The sequence below is a fragment of the Hippopotamus amphibius genome, chromosome 1 (genome assembly GCF_030028045.1).
Source record: "Hippopotamus amphibius kiboko isolate mHipAmp2 chromosome 1, mHipAmp2.hap2, whole genome shotgun sequence".
In the NCBI taxonomy this organism is placed as follows: domain Eukaryota; kingdom Metazoa; phylum Chordata; class Mammalia; order Artiodactyla; family Hippopotamidae; genus Hippopotamus; species Hippopotamus amphibius.
The window spans coordinates 56,286,476-56,305,754 of NC_080186.1; the positions used below are offsets into that span (position 1 = coordinate 56,286,476).

Consider the following 19,279-nt stretch of genomic DNA (forward strand, 5'->3'; position numbering starts at 1 on the left):
AATGCAGGAGACATGGGTTCAGTCCCTGGTCTAGGAAGATCCCACATGCCGTGAAGCAACTAAGCCTGTGCACCGCAACTACTGAGCCTGTGCTCTAGAGCCCTCGAGCCACAATTACTGAGCTCACATGCTGCAACTACTGAAACCCATGTGCCTAGACCCCATGTTCCTCAGCAAGTGAAAGCCACCACACTGAGAAGCTTGTGCTGTAGACACTGCTCGCCACAACTAGAGAAAGCCCTCATGCAGCAACGAGGACCCAATGCAGTCAAAAAGAAAGCAAACAAACAAAAAACAATATCACCGTCTTTCTTTGGGAGGAAATATAGTTATTTTCGTAAAATTATGTTAATTGTGTTAACATGTTTTCTTATTATTTTAAAATAAATTAATACTTAGTTTTAAATTTCTAATATGGTAAATATCTACAAATATAACCCACATAAAGCTCTTTGGGAGTCTTCAACAATTTTTTAAAATTACAAAGGCCCTGAGGCCAAAAAGTTTGCCTAATGGCTTCTCTACACTGCAGCCAGAGTGATGCTTTTAAAATTCAAGTCATATTATGACCTTCATTTGCTCAGAACCTTCTAATGGCTCCTCACTTGACTCAGAGCAGAGGAGGACAAGACACTTCAGGAGCCTACAGCACCCTCTCTAATAACTACTACTCTCCCCTTGCTCAGTGCCTTCCACCACACTGGCTCTCTTGCTGTTGCTGCATCATGCCAGGGATATACCTTTGTATTTGCTGTTCCCTTCTCTTGGCGATCTCTCTCTCCTCCTATGCATGGCTCCCTCCCTTCCTCCAGGTCTTTGCCTTATGAGCCATATTTTTTATTGTTTCTCTTTCCAGATATTTAAATACTTGCGAATACTTCCCTGCTCTTCTCTGGCAGTGCTACCCCTTATCTTTGCCACATATATATTTGTTTACCCTACCCCTCCTGTCACAGAGTGTGTCCTGAAGGATAGTGGCTGTCTTTTAATCTCTTCGAAGGAGAGCAGATCTGGTGGTGGTTTACACCCAGTGTGGTCTTGAACTAAAAACACATGGCTGATCTCAAGGGATTATCTGGCTACAACTTCAGGCAAAACCATACTCAACCCAGGGCAGAGAGCCCTAACTCTACTCAATTTTTGAAACCAAAGACCCAGCCTCTATGAATATTTGTGGAAAGCCTGATGACTTGGTGTCAGAAAATTCTTTTTAAATCTTTATGCTGCAAGTTAAACTTCTGTCTCCTTTCAGAAGAGATATGTAATCACTCTTTAGATTCAGTTGGAGATCCCTTCACACCACTGGAAGTAATTATTAAGTTTCTTCTCGTCTTCCTCATCTTAGCTGAAATATCCCAGTTCCCTGCATTTTTCCAAACAGATTCAGATTTCAACGCTCTAAACCTCTTTGTGATGGTCTTCTGACTCTTTTCCAAGTTTTTCACCTTCCTATTTATGTGTGTAAATTAAACTGTAATAGCATGGGGTCAAAAGAATCCTACAGTCTACTTCTCTTTTATTATAACCTACCATATGCTTTTGATATATACTAATACATTGCCTTATAGAAGAAAAATTGTTCCAAATCTGTTTGTGTAATATAACTTGTAACTTCCTCCCAGAAAGAAATTAACATTCCTGATGTAATGCTTTCTTAATTGATTCTCATGAACTTTAATGACATTAAGAAATTCTGAGGAATTAATTACCACCCAAGCAGTTGATAAGCTGTCAACCAAGAATTCAGTAGCCTTTAACCAAATATTATTTTCTTTTGATGTTGAATCTAAGTTTTCTAACCATTTTCTTTTCCTATAAAATGTCCCTACCAAGAGCAAATCTTTGAATTAGCCTACTAGAGAGCTTTTTTTTTTTAAACAGGAAATCTGTTGTAATTCTTTGATACATGCTAACAACAAAGTTGTCTTTTTTTTTTTTTTTTTTAAATGCAGGGATCAGTAAACTTATTGTATAGAAGGAGAAATCGTAAATACTTAGGCCTTATAGGTCACATCCGGTCTATGTTGCGTATTCTTTAAATTTTTTTAAACAACCCTTCAAAAATGTAAAAACCAATCTCAGCTAGTGGACCATACAAAAACAGATGGCACACCCAAACTACGCTGGCCACAGTTTGCCAATTTTTTGTTGTTGTAATTGTTCTTGGAGGTCCCATGGAGATTTGCTTACCTCAAAAAAGCAGCCCCTGGATCAAGGCATATATCCTGTTGAGATCCCTTGCTTCTCTTCCTGAGCCTGGAATTGTTTGCTGATCTATGGCAATTTGAGCCCTTGAATGTCAAAGTCTAGTGGCCGTCTGAAAGGATTCCTGTTCTACTGGGCTTGTGGTGATTTACTATCTAAGTTGAGAGCTCGGAGAGCAGTCTGGGCCATAAGAATTGGTTAAACTTGGGGTTGGAGTTAAAGCAGAACTCCTCCCCAGGATGAGATCAGAGCGCTATTTTGATATCTGAATGACATAAAGAACTCCCAAGAAGGGGAGTCAAGTGTAGAACCCAAAGTTTCCATCCCATATTTTAAATCTGAGAACTTCCATGACCAGCGTTTTGAATTTGACACATTCCATGGCCAAATGTCTGTTATTATACTAAGAAAAACCAAAGCCCTTAAAAAGAAAGTTTAGGATGAGCATTGTTAGGGAAAAAAGTATCTAAAACTTGTAACTGAGGCAAAGGGAGGGCAGAATATCCTTTTACTATTACCTTGAAGAACTGTTTAAATGGCCTACCCAAGGATAATTTAGGGAAATATACTTTTTATTTTGACTTGCTAATTACTAATGATTACATTCCAGACTTGTAGATTATTGTTTGGTAGAAAATAAAAACCCAAAACATATGGTTTTTATTGCCCTGAAGGACATTACCTAGTTTTGTATCTAATCTAGCAATGTTATTCTAACATTTTTAAAATAGTTCCTGGAATGCTCTTTAAACCAAGCGTTTTGCCATCTTGCCAGCTCCTTCATTAAGGAGTTGAATAAATCTTTGACATGTTCATTCTATATTCATTTTAGTCATGTTTAACATTTTGAAAACTATCCCTTGACAACATTCACAGAAATCTTATCTTGTGTTTTGCTTACAGAGGGTTTGTTTCTATATATATCTGCACTTATATTTGCATTTGTCGAACTGTTAAAAAAAACTGTATGTAGGAATTGGTTCAGAGGTTTTATGTATATTTGCCTGTTTCTGTAAGTGGTTATCTATAGTGTTCTGCTTTTTTGTGGTCAGTGAGTTCTTTGGGCACCTACCAGACCTATAGCTTCTCCCTTGCTTCGAATACCTTTAAGAATGAAGGTTAAGTGGTCACAGGAGTTTGTCCTTTGTGTGCTAGAAAAACACCTCCTTAAACAGATTCATTTTGAAATGAAGGGAGAAGGGGAAATCTGCCTGGATGATTTCATAAGGGTGTGTAGGAAAGAATTAAAGGAAATTTCTGCCAGGTCTTGGTCTGATAGTGAATTAAAAGAATAGTTCTAAAAGACCAAAACAGATAGAATCTACCATTTAAAAAGATAGTCCCTCTATCACCATCCTGGGCAAAAGAGTAGTGCCTGAAAGAATGTTCACCAATGAAAGGTGTTTTACTTTTAAAAGTGCTTTTCCCTCTTTCCAGAGGGAAATTAACAAGACTGTTAAAACTCGAATGAATTCACATATTCCAAGCAGGAGATAATAAACATATATCTAGAATAAGGGAATACGAAAAATATTCACCACTGTCCCACAACAGGAGGAAGAAAAATGCAGCACAGAAGGGAAGTTTGGAGGTAATGGGTGGTATCCAGGTCACTAAGGATAAGGAACTAAAAAATACGCAAACAGCCTTCTGCTCAGCCTTCAGCAGCTCTTTCTATATTTCTCAATCAGAACTTTTAATTCAAAGAGATTTAGTAGTGCTTTAATAGTACCTTGCAAACGGTGACTGAATTATATAAAATTCAAAGTTCAATTGACATTGCTGATAATGAGTACCTGGATAAATTAAACTCTTTTGTTAAATTTCATTAAAAAGACAGCTAAATGTCTTAGCCCTGATTTTATTCTAGTTTGGGAGATGATGAAAAAATTGTACCATGTTTATATCAAAATGTTAAACACAGAGGCACCAGATGACCCAGCAATTCCAGCTCTACATGTACCAATCCAAGAGAAATGAAAGCATATGTCCACACAAAAACTTGTATATGAATGTTCACAGGAGCATTACTCCTCATAGCTCCAAAGTGGGAACAACCTGAATGTGCATCAATTGATGGAAACAACCTGAATGTCCATTTTTTTCCAGGTGAATGGAAAAAGAAAATATGGTATACCCATATAGTGGAATATTATTTGGCAATCAAAAGGAATGGTGTAATGATGCATGCTACAACTTGGATGAATGTTAAATATATGCTAAGTGAGAGAAGCCAGTCACAAAAGACTACATGTTATATGATACCATTTACATGGAATGTCCAGAATAGGCAAATCTATAGGGACAGAGGCTAGATTAGGGACTGCCTAGAGCTTGAGAGAAGAAGTGGGGGTATGGTGGGGGGTGATAGCTAACAGGTACAGACTTTTTTGGGGGGTGATGAAAATGTTATAAAACAGGTTTATGGTAATGGCTGCACAATTCTGTAGTAACTCTAAAAACCTCTGAATTGTATACTTTAGACAAATAAATGTTATAAAAGGTAGGTTACATCTCAATAAAGCTGTTAAAATGTATTTTAGTTCATGCATGACTGATCTGTACTCTGATAGGATGCCTATTTAACTGGAAGTTACTAACTTCTTTATATTTCTCATAGGTTAGATCATTTTTTTGTTGTTGTTGAGAATTATGTTTTATTTGGCAGATAAAACCAAGGACACAGCACCTCAGATAGTTCTGAGAGACTGCTCCCCAGATTGTTATTTACACTAAAAATTTGTCTTTGCAGATATGTTCAACACCACTGAATTATAACTAGTGCCAATTTATTTAATGGTTGTGTACTCCTGCAGTAATGTGAAACAGTGGAATGTCATATTTCCCTGATACATTTTTAATATAAACTGTGATTATATCATTTTTCAGTGGCAATGTAAATTGTAATTAAAGCCAATTAATATTAAGACCTGGGACTAATATTATAATTAGATAATTAATGAATAACCTTTGGCAAATACTATCACATGATAGTTTTAACCTATGTATCATATCTATACACAATTTGTTCTTTGTAACATTTAAATACTATAATCACTGTCATATAACATGCTTTATAAAATTAATTTTATCTGAAAAACTGAAGTGTAACACATTAAATACTGTCATCCACAATTTTATTAACTTATGCAATTTATATGATAAGTAACATAGGAGATAAAATTATTTTTTAATTAGCTTAATAGAATAGATAACTGGTAACTAAGGAAAAAAATTTTTTCTCAATATGAAGCTGTAAAATTATTTACTTACCATATATTCTACCTAGTTGACAAAAGATATTTTTTCACTCACCCAAACCAAATGCGTTCTTTCAGAAGGGACAATTAGCTTTCCTGCTTTTGTGCTGCTTTTTGATATTTCAAAATTATAAACAGCTAAAAACAAAGAAGCAGAATAAGAGATTCCTGGCCTCTAGAGAAATTAAAATTCTGAGCTTTCTTAAACACTTTCTTAGTTGTAGTTAATGTCAGCCACCAATATGGCCTTATCACTGGGCATCTATATTCTTATCTGACAATATATTAAAATGTTGCTTTGAGATTGTTTCAAATTTGGAGCAATAAAAAAGGAGCATTTTTTTAATATTCAAAACATGTTTGAGACACACTAGACAGCCTCTAGGTAGCACCAAAGGTGTGCTCCCTCTTCTATAATCCAGGATGTGGCACTCATAAGTAAAAGAGATGCTGGAAATAATTAGTTTTAATTGATTTGCTCCTTAAATTCCTTAATTAGGTCAACAGTAGGCTGTTCTACTCACTGCAGTCACATTATGGGGAAAGCTGTCAAGCAAAAAAAAAAGTTAGACAAAATGCTATTAATGTGATTATGTTATTAAATACCCTTTCAGAATAAGTAAAATCATCTTCAAGTTCAGGTACAAGGGCTGACTGAAACAGTCACTGTCAACAGATTTACTTCAAAGATTTTGTTTGTAAGTTTTAAATACCCACATGTCAATTAGCGATTAATGCGGCATTTATCTTTAGTTGTTGTTCTGTAGATTCCTTGGGATATAGAATCCTGATTTCAAACACAAAGTCTGTAAAGAGACATACTTTTACTTCTTCCTTTCCAATCACTATGTCTTTAATTTTTTTCATCCTTATTGCACTGGCTAGCCTCCTCTATAACACTGAATGAGAATAAGACTTGTCCTTTGAAACCAGCTAAAGAGCTAATCAGTTAACTGTCAACTGTTAGGCAAGAGTCTAATGACCTTGAACCCACATTTTAAAAAATTAATTAATTGGCTGAGTTGTGTCTTTGTTGCTGTGCTTGGGCTTTTTCTAGTTGTGGTGAGCTTGGGCTACGCTTCGTTGTGGTGCATGGGCTTCTCATTGAGGTGGCTTCTCTTGTGGAACATGAGCTCTAGGTGCACGGGCTTCAGCAGCTGCAGCACATGGGCTCAATAGTTGTGGCTCATGGGCTCTAGAGTGCAGGCTCAGTAGTTATGGCTCATGGGCTTAGTTGCTCCACAGCATGTGGGATCTTCCTGCACCAGGGTTTGAACCCTTGTCCCCTGCATTGGCAAGGGGATCCTAAACCACTGCGCCACAAGAGAAGTCCTGAACCCACATTTTTTAATCTAACCTATGATATCTAAACATCCACTATGCCTATAAAATGTCCCTAGTTGGGATGAATTTTGAAACTGACCTACCAGAAATCTTTTCTCTTATATATAAGACTAAAATAAAACTTTAACACATACTCATAAAAAGATTTGTCCATTTCTAACTAGTCTACTAGTTATCTATCACCACCTCCTTAGGATTAATTTTACTTTTGCCCTAATGGCATGTAGCTAGTCTTTCTCCATCTTCCATTTCATTCATGTATTCATTCAGCAAATATTTACTGATCCTTTGCTTACATATTAGCTACTGTTCTCAATACTGGTGATACAAAAATGAACATAACAAAACAAACAAAAATCTAGTATATTTGTATGGCTGGTTTATTTATTTTTCTTCAAGGTATAATTCTATACTTTCCCTAAATGAATTTCATTGCTCAGTTTTGACTATTTCCTTTCATTTTTATTTTATTTTGCCAAGCTCATTTCCAATCCTCGATTCAACACTGTACTTCTCTATCCACCATGGAGCCACTCACAGAAATATAATATGTTATGTTATCCAGATCCTTAAATAAAATGCTTAAACTCTCAACACAGATCCAAACCTGAGACACACCTCCAGCTGCTAGATCCTCAACTGTAACCATTTTCTGGTTACAGGGACCCACATAGCTGTGCATTAACCTGAAAAGCTTTTTTGTGTGATGTACAGTATTTCCTAACTTTGCTGACTTTAAGAACATTATCCTGGAGCTTGCTAATTTCAAGGGAGATAATACAAATTAGCTTGACGATGTTTTCCTAATGAAGCTATCCTCATAGTTATTTTTAAAAATCAAGGTGTTCACGCCCTCTTGCAAGAGCACCAGAATTACAACTAACTGCTGAATAATCATCGACAGAAAGACACTGGAACTCACCAAAAGAGACACCCCACATCCAGAGACAAAGGAGAAGCCTCAATGAGACAGTAGGAGGGGTGCAATCGAGTTAAAATCAAATCCCATAAATGCTGGGTGGGTGACTCACAAACTGGAGAACAGTTATACTGCAGAAGTCCACCCACTAAAGTGAGGATTCTAAGCCCCACGTCAGGCTTCCCAACCTGGGAGTCCAGCAATGGGAGGTGAAATCCCCAGAGAATCAGACTCTGAACACCAGTGGGATTTGATTGCAGGACCTCCACAGGACTGGGGGAAACAGCGACTCCACTCTTGGAGGGCACACAAAAAAATGTGCTCACCAGGACCCAGGGAGAAGGAGCAGTGACCCCATAGGAGACTGAACCAGACCTACCTGCTGGTGTTGGAGGGTTGCCTGCAGAGGTGGGGGGCAGCTGTGGCTCACCGAGGAGATGGGGGCACTGGCAGCAGGGGTTCTGGGAAGTGCTCATTGGTGTGAGCCTTCCCAGAGTCTGCCATTAGCCCCACCAAAGAGCCTGTGGGCTCCAGTGCTAGGTAGCCTCAGGCCAAACAACCAACAAGGTGGGAACACAGCCCCACCCATTAGCAGACAAGCAGATTAAAGTTTTACTGAGCTCCACCCACCAAATCAGATTAAAGTCTTACTGAGCTCCGCCCACCCAGCCCTACCCACCATTAGTCCCTCCCGTCAGGAAGCACCCACAAGCCTCCTAGATAGCTTCCTCCACAAGAGGGCAGACAGCAGTATCAAGCAGTATCAGCAGTATTCCGTCTTGTGGAACTGAAAACCACAGCCACAGAAAGAAAGAGAAAATGAAAAAGCAGAGGACTTTGTACCAGATGAAGGGACAGGATAAAAACCCAGAAAAACAGCTAAATGAAGAGGAGATAGGCACTCTTCTGGAAAAAGAATTCAGAAAAATGATAGTGAAGATGATCCAGGACTTTGAAAAAAGACTGGATGCAAAGATTGAAAAGTTTACCAAAGACCTAGAAGAATTAAAGAGCAAACAAACAGAGATATGCAACACAATAACTGAAATGAAAAATACACTAGAAGGAACCAATAGCAGATTAACTGAGGCAGAAGGGCGAATAAGTGACCTGGAAGACAGAATGGTGATCATCACTGATGCAGAAAAGAATAAGGAAAAAAGAATGAAAAGAACTGAAGACAGCCTAAGAGACCTCTGGGACAATGTTAAACGCACCAACATTCACATTATAGGTGTCCCAGAAGGAGACGAGAGAGAGAAAGGACCTGAGAAAATACTGGAAGAGATTCTAGTTGAAAACTTCCCTAACATGGGAAAGGAAATAGCTACCTAAGTCCATGAAGTGCAGAGAGTCCCAGGCAGGATAAATCCAAGGAGAAACACGCCAAGACATATAGTACTCAAACTGACAAAAATTAAAGACAGAGAAAGGTTATTAAAAGCAACAAGGGAAAAACGACAAATCACATACAAGGGAACTCCCATAAGGGTAACAGCTGATTTCTCAACAGAAACTCTGCAAGCCAGAAGGGAGTGGCATGATATATTTCAAGTGATGAAAGGGAAGAACCTACAACCAAGAATACTCTACCCAGCAAGGATCTCATTCAGATTTGACAGAGAAATCAAAAGCTTTACAGACAAGCAACAGGTAAGAGAATTCAGCACCATCAAACCAGCCCTATGACAAATGCTAAAGGAACTTCTCTAAGTGGGAAACATAAGAGAAGAAAAGGACCTACAGAAACAAAAACAAAACAATTAAGAAAATGGTAATAGGAACACACATATCGATAATTACCTTGAATGTAAATGGACTAAATGCACCAACTGGCTGAATGGATACAAAAACAAGACCCATATATATGCTGTCTACAAGAGACCCATTTCAGACCTAGCGACACATACAGACTGAAAGTGAGGGGATGGAAAAAGATATTCCATGCAAATGAAAATCAAAAGAAAGCTGGAGTAGTGATACTTATATCAGATAAAAGACTTTAAAATAAAAAATGTTACAAGAGACAAGAAAGGACATTACATAAAGATCAAGGGATCCATCCAAGAAGAAGAGATAACAATTATAAATATATATGCACCCAATATAGGAACATCTCAATACATAAGGCAAATGCTAACAACTATGAAAGAGGAAATGCAAGGCAGAAATAGAGACACAGGTGTAGAGAACAAACACATGGACACCAAGTGGGGAAAGCGGGGAGGGTTGGGGGGGGATGAATTGGGAGATTGGGATACCAAATTGTACACTCTAAATATATGCTGTTTATTGTCTGTTAACTGTATCTCAATAAAAGTTCTTAAAAAAATAAAAAATAAAAAATAAACAAAAATCAAGGTGTTATTAGCTAAATAATCCCCCATTGTATTTTTCCAGAAGTTAATGTTATATCTTTCCCATTAAAAAATGATATTTGAACCTGTTCCTAATTTTTATAAATCTCTAAAGTATTTGAAAAAGAGTAGTTAGTAATTTTTATTGATTTGACGAGTTCTTCATATACACAGGGAGAACACAGGACCCACAAGTTTTCATCTATTTAGCTTATTTAGTGACTTTTATCTAGGATTTGTTTTGATGTTCTGACTTCATATTTTATATAGTACTCCAAACTTCCAATTACACATAGAAATATTTCTGTATACATATTTCATGACCCTATTAAGAAGAATAACTTCTAATTATACTCTCAAATTTCATTTCTAGAATTTAAAATAATAGAAAGGGAACTGGATGCACTTTAAGATGGTAGGTTAGAAACTTACTGTAAAATGTATCATTAAGTATTTATTCCACAACTGTTTCCTGAGCAGCTCTGTCCCTGGTGCTGTACAGGTGCTGTGGATACAGAAGTGAGCAAGACAGATATGGCCTATGTGGCCTCCGCCCCCATGGGACTTTCAGTGCACCTCCAAAAATCAAACAGAGAGAAAAGATGTTGAAAAACAAAGATATTTCTGGAGGTTTGAGGGGAAAGGAGAGGGAAAAGAACAATATGGTGAAAATAAAATCTGAAGAAGAGGATGAGTTGTTGTGGGAGAAGAAGCATGCAAACACTGACAGTCTCCAAGTGCTGAAAGAAGGTGAAATATAAAGAAACCAAGTTCCTCTACCCCTCACAGCTCTGAGATTCCACATCAGAAGCCCAGGCTTACGCTCCCTAGGGAACAGGAGCAAAGAACTGAAGGTGAAAAAGCTGAGAGTGACTTCATAAGCCCCACCCCCACCCCTAAATATCTACTTGTTATGAGTTAAAATCTCTTTGATAGGGAACATAGTGTTTCATAATAATAAATAACTGCTGTAAAATGTAATGACAACCTAATTTATAGTCATGTATAATTGACCAGTCACAAGAATGAATGTTTAGTATCAGAGCCTCCCCAGCATAATAGAAGTAAGTAAATAAAAGATGTTAAGCATTTAAAGTTTGGGGAGGGCTTCCCAACCCAGACACAAAAGATCACAGGCAGAAGTGGCTTTGGAAGGTAACAACACATTTAATAATTTTGCCAAGATGAAACTGGGACAATTGGAAGACACAGTTTACAAATATATTTCGGCTTAAGAGCCAATAAAGTATGCTTCTTTATAAAGGAAAAAAAAATGTATTTGTATATACTGTTCTTCAGGTCTTTTAGTTCCATATGGCTCTTTTGTGATTTTCAAACATAATCTAGAATCATGCTCTACCATGTGTTCTCAATAGGGGGGCAATCTTGTCCCTGTCAAAAACTGGGTCTGTGGGGCAGGGTAAACGAATCTTCAGGTTAGGCCACAGTATGTAAATGGGTATACAGTGTATCTGTGGCATTACAAATGTATCTAAAAAAAAAACTCTGGAGGGAGGGCAGTAATGAACTAAAGATTGAGAAATGCTTTGCTATGGATGTCATTCTCTCTTGTGCTTCCAGCCTTCAGGCAGTGTTTGGGTTTAGCTAGACTAACTTTCCTCCTTGCTCTTCTGTCCCATCCCTTTCCAGTATGTGCAGAGCTTTGGTTCTTCTGAGTTTTTAGAAGGGTCCTTTAAAGAACCTATAGTTCTCCTGGATGCCTTTGACCTCAAATACTTTGGTCATCTGGAACACTTTCATTTGTTTCTTGAAGCTTTGAAACATTTTTTCTTAAAATTGGTTTTTGAATTTTGCCAATTTTGTCTTTTCTTTTCTTAAGTCTCTTCATTTTCTAAATGTTACCATGTCTCTATGAACTGCCATTCACAGACTACAGAATCATATATTAAAAGGACATCCACGCAACACTAGGAAAGGACCCAAAATTCACTCCCAGAAATTGCAACAGTGTGTTACACTTCTAAATAGATAGCCCAGGTTATTTTTTTGTTTCATGCCTGATACTGGAAATGAGTTCAGTTATTCTGTACCTTTTAATATATTTAGGAAATTTTCAGTATACCTGCCTAACTATCTACCGTAAGCAAAGTTCTGAGATTACCCTCTGGCCCTTTTGTGCCAGTGCTGGAAGCAAATGGGAGTATATTCATGTTCTAGATGTTTGAGGCCACACTAGTTTCTCTCCTCTCTTGCCCACCTTGACACCACTGTCTCTTTCCTATTTCCATAGTCCAGGAATGACCCATATCTCGCAGGCCTCAGTACTATTATTTATTATTATTGCTATTTATAGTGTGATATATGTATATATCACATATATATGTATTTATGTATATAGCACACTACATATATAGTATATCACACACTATATGTATATCTCACTATATATGTATATATCATACTATAGATATATACACACATATATACACACACACATACATATATAAACACACTATAGTCTTGTGGTGAGACTATCTGGGTCTTTTCCCTGTGCTAATTCTCTAATGAAGATCACTTCTGTTTGTACCCTCCATACTGTGCCATGATTAGTCCTATTTTCAACCAAAGGGGTTTGAAATCCTCCTTGCTTATTACCTCAACCTTCTCTCTAAGGCAGGTACAGGTATCCCCACTTTTCAAAAGTTCCCTTTACCCCATATCACTTTTACGAAAGACCCACATCAGTAACTGTTTTCACTAACCAAAACCAGAGAGGACGTTTGCTCTCATGAGAAAAGGCAAAAGGCAAAAATAGTGTTCAGCGTTGGTTCTGCAGTGAGCAGAAACACAGAGGCAACGTGCACCCAGAGCAGCAGCACATGGTCCCGCCAAGCTCCTTCCCCAGGAGTTACACTCAGCATCTCAGCATCAAGCCCCATTTTTACTTTGTGCGTCCATTAGCAAGGTGCATCTTAAGGTAACTGCTTCTTCACTTTACACTATTTTAGCTTACGTTAAGTTTTCATAGGAACTCTGCTTGCAGATAGCAGGGGGAACCTGCATTCCTTTCCCTCAGGTAAATTATAGTCCTAGTTAAAGAAATCCATCTGGACCATTGCCCCATCTAAAATGCCAAACTACTCAAATACTGTTGATGTGTTCAATATGTTGACAACCTACTGAGGTTATTATACCACTATGGTAGCAATTTATTAAGGAAACATAGCTATCTTACATGGTACCTAATGGCCAAGGCTTTTAAGAACTATGGCGTTCCAGTGAATATAATGCCAGTTAAACGGGTGAAGAAGGCTGGGGCGAACAAATCTCAGAATAAAGAGGAAGGTGCGACTAATAATCATGTAACAGGACAAATGATTTGGGTGTCTCTCCTAATTATCGCAGGGATTTCTCTCTGAACATATGACTCATCTTTCATTCTGGAAATTGAAACCATCTATATTTATTTGAAGCAAAGAATATAAAGAAATATAGGATATTACCTGGGCAAACATAAAAATGTAAAAAGCATTAGGAGTACATACGGTCTGAGTGAACTAACAAAAGATAGAAAATGAAGGTCTATGGGCTCAGGAAGGAGGTAGCATTTAGGCTGGGCCTCGAAGGAGACACAGAATTTCCGCTGGCAGAGGCTCAGTAAGGGGTGAGGTATGTGGTGGGGAGATACTAGGATTGCCATGGCGCTCTGAGTGATAAGCAAGGCTGAGATATCAGGAGATGCAGAAAACAGAACAGTGCATTTGCCAAAAAATACAAATTCCATCCCATTGAAATACGGCTGCTAATATTCTAAAGTATGTGCAGAGTGAGCAAAGGAAAAACTGCATAAGGTGAGTAAATATTTATTAGTCAAGACTACAAAAAAAGGATGTGACTCAAAAGTTAAAGATGCTAAAAACCAGATAAGGTCTTTATACAAGAGTGAATCACTGACAGTACTAATAGCTGTATATGTATAAAATATACAAATATAAAATAAAGCAGAAATTTTGATCAGTGCTAGAATACAATAACACCTACCATTTATTAAGCACCTACTAGGTGACAGGAGCTGTCCTTCATATGCATTGTTACATTTCATCCACACAACCATCCAGCTAGGTAGGCTGGTAACCCCATTACACACAAAGAAACTGGGGCTCAGAGAAACTCACTAATGTGCATTCACTGGTGTTGATGCTGTGCAGTAGAGCCAAAATTTACACCAGCTTTTCCTACTTGGGGGCCATGCCCTTTACCCCATGCCAATCTAGAAGGATTTATATTTTAAGAGAAATTAAGTGAATTCAAGGATACCTGCATAATAATGTCACCTCACTGGTTGCAATATGCTTTCATGAGTGTTCTGGGGCTGGAGATACAGACAGCACTCCAGGGATTGAGTATAAAGTCTTTGGGAGTGTGTTGCAGCCCAGAAGGCCATCATTATCACGTGGACGAGAATAGCTGATGAGAAGGAGTGAAATGTTCATTGGGTTAAGCTCTAAATCAGTCATTTAATAGAGATCAGTGGCAAGAACAGGGATTTGGGAAACAGATGGCCCTGAGTCCAAATTTGAATTCTGCTATATACTAGTTACATGGAAAACCCTGGACAGGTGACTTTACTTCCTTGATCTCCATTTCCTCATACAGTCATTACAGTAAGATAACAATAAATTTATGTAGGGGAAAGAAAAAAACAGGCAGCTTTGGATAACAAAAGAGTAAATCATTAAGACTAGAGGCTTTGGATATATGTATTTGTATAACAGATTCACTTTGCTGTACACCTGAAACTAACACAATATTGTAAATCAATTATACCCCAATTAAAAAAAAAAGACTAGAGGCTTGGCTTCATTCAGGCATTAACTTAGCTGTATGGTCTTGGGTAAGTCACAAACTCTGAGCTTCTTTCTTTGGTGAAATGTGAACGGCCGTCTACCTTAAGGGTTTGTTGTCAGATTCGGAGATAATGAGTGTGAGGCACCTACAGCAACTAGACTGTATTATAGCGATGTGCCATGTTAAATTATTAACACAACACTTGGCAAAATAGGTATGCATTTCCACTCTATTTCTTTTTAAACTTGGGCTTTAGTATAAAGTTACTGGTGACTATGACTTAAAAATACTACAGACTATTAAGAATCATTAAAAATTTGGTAAAAATTAGATACCTTAGAAGTTAAAAATATTGCTAACTTTGTGTTTTTTTAAAGGATAAACTTCCTATAAGTGGAAAACTATTCATTCTTTTCTTTTGCAGTTCCTAATACTTTTTATTTTCACTAAAAGCATTCCCTTCTAAAAACACACTTCATTAGGTAAGTGCCTTGTCAATGTGAGAAATAAAAGATTCGTACCATTAACAAAGGCTGTGATAATTTTATTAATAAGAAAGTTGTTAAACATGCTTGCTATCTCTGATATGGTTGTTGGGTTAGTGGGCCTTATCAGTGGTCAATCTATTATGTGAACCACAAAAAACATCCATCCTTGCAAAGCTGCTCCTCACCTCTCCCTCAAAAGCAAACAAGCTGACCTAAAGAGAGTATTTGATCAGTCCAAAGTAAAGCAAATCAGGGTCACATCCCTATTTACGCAAGTCACAAGAGATGCAAATATCACAGATTAGAGTTGTATACATCTAACCTGTTATCTATGTCCACACACCCAACACATGGCTTATGAATCTGAGCAAATTTTGTGAAGTTTGGCTTACTTTTGGGGTTTACATAAATCGTTAAAAAAACAGAGAATGTAAAAACACATAAAGCTGCTTGGCTCTGGCGATTTTGCAGTATTGTGCCAGTAGGGTTAAGACCACTTATCCTCATCTCTCATCTGGATGGTATTTTAATGACGTGTCCATGAAGAAGCCTTACGTATGCCTTAGGAAACCACTACGTACCTGTCCGGAAATGCGACCGTTGGTTAAGGCTACATTTTTAAAACTATCGATGGCTTGTAAGAAGTGTGTGACTAAAACAGAGCTGCCATTTCCTTTACCTATTCCTCTCCCATAAGGCTGCATGAAATAATCACTCAAGCCTCCCTCTGCCCAAGCCGGCACTCCCACACAGGTTAATTGGTTCTTACTTTCTACTTTAAGGTGGATGGGGACTTGAAAGTGTTTCCTAACTGGTTTACTGCCAGTTTAAAATGCTTAAAAAGAATTTGAAAGTGAAGTTTGGCCCTAACCCTCTGAAATATCCATCCTGGGAGGTGGGCTAGGTGTCCGTGGCGTTCAAAGCTAGGTACAGAGCGAGGTTTTGAAGGGACTGGAATCTGATGTACACCGGCAGGCGTGGGTGGGGGAGGGAAGAACTGGCGGAGGGAGAGAAGAAAGGAATTAGCGTCTACAGAGCACATCCGAAGGTTGCTGAGTTGCTAACTCCATCCCTAACCATCTCGTCGCTGAGAACCAGCCGGAAAGGGAAAGACCAGCGAGCCTGGGTTTGGGTCGAAGGCAGCGGTCCTGGCCTCAATCGCCGGCCTAGACACCTGGCTTCTGGGGCCCGCGCGATCCGGCGAAACCCTCTCTGCCCTAGGGTTCGGCTGGGGAGCAGACATCGCGCTCTCGTTCCCTTCGGAGACCTTCTAATTCCTCTCTCTCCCCAAAAGTGCCAACTTCAGGGGCTCGGGGGTGGCAAGGCAAGAGCAGACCAGAAGGGGCAGGCCCTAGGGTCTCGTGGGTTTTTTAAGGTAGAAAGGCACGACGATCGCCCCAGCGTGGCCCCGTTTTCTCCTGGTCCCCCAGCCCCATCCCCCCAAGTCCGCAGAACCTGCCGCGCTGCGCTTGGCGTCAGGCTGGGGTCTCTCGCCCCGCGCTGGGGCTGCCGTGGGATGGGTGGGGTAGGGGTTGGCGAGCCCCCGAGCCCCAGCAGCGGATAGCTCCAGGGACCACACGCTGGGCAGGCGACTACACTCCGCCCGCCCGAGAGCCGGGGGAAGGCAGGGAGGCGAACGAGGCGGGGCGAGTCGTGGCTCCAGCGCACCTAGCGGACCGAGCTAGGTCCTCGGCGGGCCGTCCCTCTCCATCCCATCCCTCGGCGGTCCCCGCCCTTACCTCTGGGCGCGAGGGTGCCGGCTGCGGAGGGTGCTGGGGAGCGGCGAGCCGTCCCCCGGCCGGGCTCAGCGGCGGCCAGCGACAGCGGGGTCGCTCGCGGGGCCGCTGCTCATGGTTCGTCGCGCCCGGAGCACTGCGGCCGCGGCCACGGCGGCGCCTTCCTCCTAGTCCTCTTCGCGGGCTCCAAGCCGGGACGCAGCTAACGCCCCAGCCCCGCAGCCCTCCGCCCCTCCGCCTCCCCGGCCACGGACGGGGCCGCCTCCAGCGCCGCCCCGCGAGCAGTCGGGCCAGCGGCAGCCAGCGCCGCCCAGCGCCCGGCCCCGGGGTCGCCGCGCCGCCCGCCGCTCGGCTCCGCGGTCCCAGCCCGCTGTGACGCAGGCCGCCGGGCCCGGGAACTTCCTCCCCCGCGGAGACCACCCCGCGCCCGGGCAGGCCGCCGAGGGCTGCCGCCGGCCGCCGGGGGCTTCTTTCAGAACACGGAAGGAGACCTCCCGCCGCTTCCCGCCGCGGCCACCTCGGCCTCTGAGACGCCCACCTGGCGGCCAGCGCCGGGGGAATCGGCCGGGGCTGATACCTTCCCCCATCCCTAACAATGCGCGGAAAACCCGAGGCTTCCCTGCGCGCTCGCCGCCCGCTCCACAACCGCAGCTCCTCCCCGGGGTAAGTTAGAGGGGAGCAGCTACCACTAAAAATAGCCCTTCTGGGAACTCCTCGGAAGGACCCGGGTCAGGATAGAGATAATCCCTGCTCATTATCATCCTCCCCGCACAGAAGAACAGAACGGTGGGAAGGGGTGGTGGGACGCATCGAAGGAGACAGAGGACAAAGGCAAAAACCAGTTTTTCTGGAACATAAAGCCCATGAGCCGGTCGCTTGACACCTCAGCTTGCTGTCCAGTAGGTGCCCCCAAGTTCCCAGACCCTAACAACCGGGCGTCTGGATCTCTCTGCCGCAAGTTCCAGGGACAGTGAAATTGAATGCTCCGCCTACAATTTCCTGCTGTGCACGAAGGAGTTGACCAGGCACGTCAAAACCACCTGTTGTTTAAAGAGTATGAGGGAGGGGTTTTCCTTTTATTTTTTTTTTTCCTTTTTTTTTTTTTTTTTTTAAATTGATTCCAACCATTTTCTTCTCCACCTTCCCCTACCCAGTTTCTGGATGAAAAGCGAACTCTGCCTTCTTGAAAGCTGACAGTTAACTGTATGGAAAGTCTGTCCAGTGGAAAAATGTATAGACAAGATTACTAAGTAATATAGGGTCTTCTGGGATGCCTTACCAATAGGGCCTTTTCTAAAAGCACCGACAATTAAACTATTGCCTTGTCCTGGCATTCAGGAAGAGACGGATGTATGCCAACAGAGGAATTTATAGACAACGAATCCTCTTTCACTAGTTGGTTGGTTCTTACACAGCAAGCCTTGAGAAAGCAGGCACCTCCTTTTACCCATGTTTATTTCCAAGCCAAAATTAAAATTTGTCCAAAAGTTGTTCTCTTCGGCTTTTAAACTGATTTTTCCACGCTTCCCTGTCAAACTCCTACACTTTTTCCAATTCCAATACTGTTGTTGGGTGTCTTTCCCAGAAGACAACCTTAAACCCTCCTAGGCGTTAGGAGATGACCCAAACACTAGCCTTAATTAACCTAGATCAACGCAAAATTCTAGAGTGGGGCCATCCTCCTAGATAGCTGGTGGAAAAATTCCTGGAAGATTCCTAGGGAACAGACAAAGGCCGACTAGCAATTTGCTAAAAGTATTGAGTACCTTGCCAGCCACCAGGTACTAGCTGAGGTAGTTCCAGCTCTTAAATGCCTTATCTGAATTTAAACGCTCAGTGAGGTGAGGACTAAGGGCACATATGTCCTGTGGAGGACTTTATTCTTGTGCCACTGGCACCCTAAGCTCAAGCTTAGGCATCCCTGCAATGCTCCCTCACTACCCAGTGGCAAGGAACCACAGTCCTAGACTTTGGACTCAGGTGAACCAGGAGAAAATCCCTACTCTTCCTGTGTAAATGTAAGGACGTTACTGCTACTTTTTTTCCCATCAGCAATATAAGTATAGTACTATAGGGTGCTGTGAGAAATAACATGCTTAAATCACTAAGAACAGGGCCAAACACTTTATAAGTGCTCAGTAAATGGTAGCTGTTGTATTTA

General features: G+C 40.8%; 1 protein-coding gene across 1 annotated transcript in view; it reads right to left on the minus strand.

Annotated features, from left to right (window-relative positions):
• LRRC8C (leucine rich repeat containing 8 VRAC subunit C) overlaps nucleotides 1–17,311 on the minus strand; it is a 74,565-nt gene extending 57,254 nt beyond the window's left edge. Inside the window, exon 1 of the mRNA XM_057713691.1 lies at nucleotides 17,122–17,311. The gene's annotated coding sequence lies outside the window, so the exon portion shown is untranslated. The remainder of the gene's footprint in view (nucleotides 1–17,121) is intronic.
• Nucleotides 17,312–19,279: the final 1,968 nt, after the last annotated feature.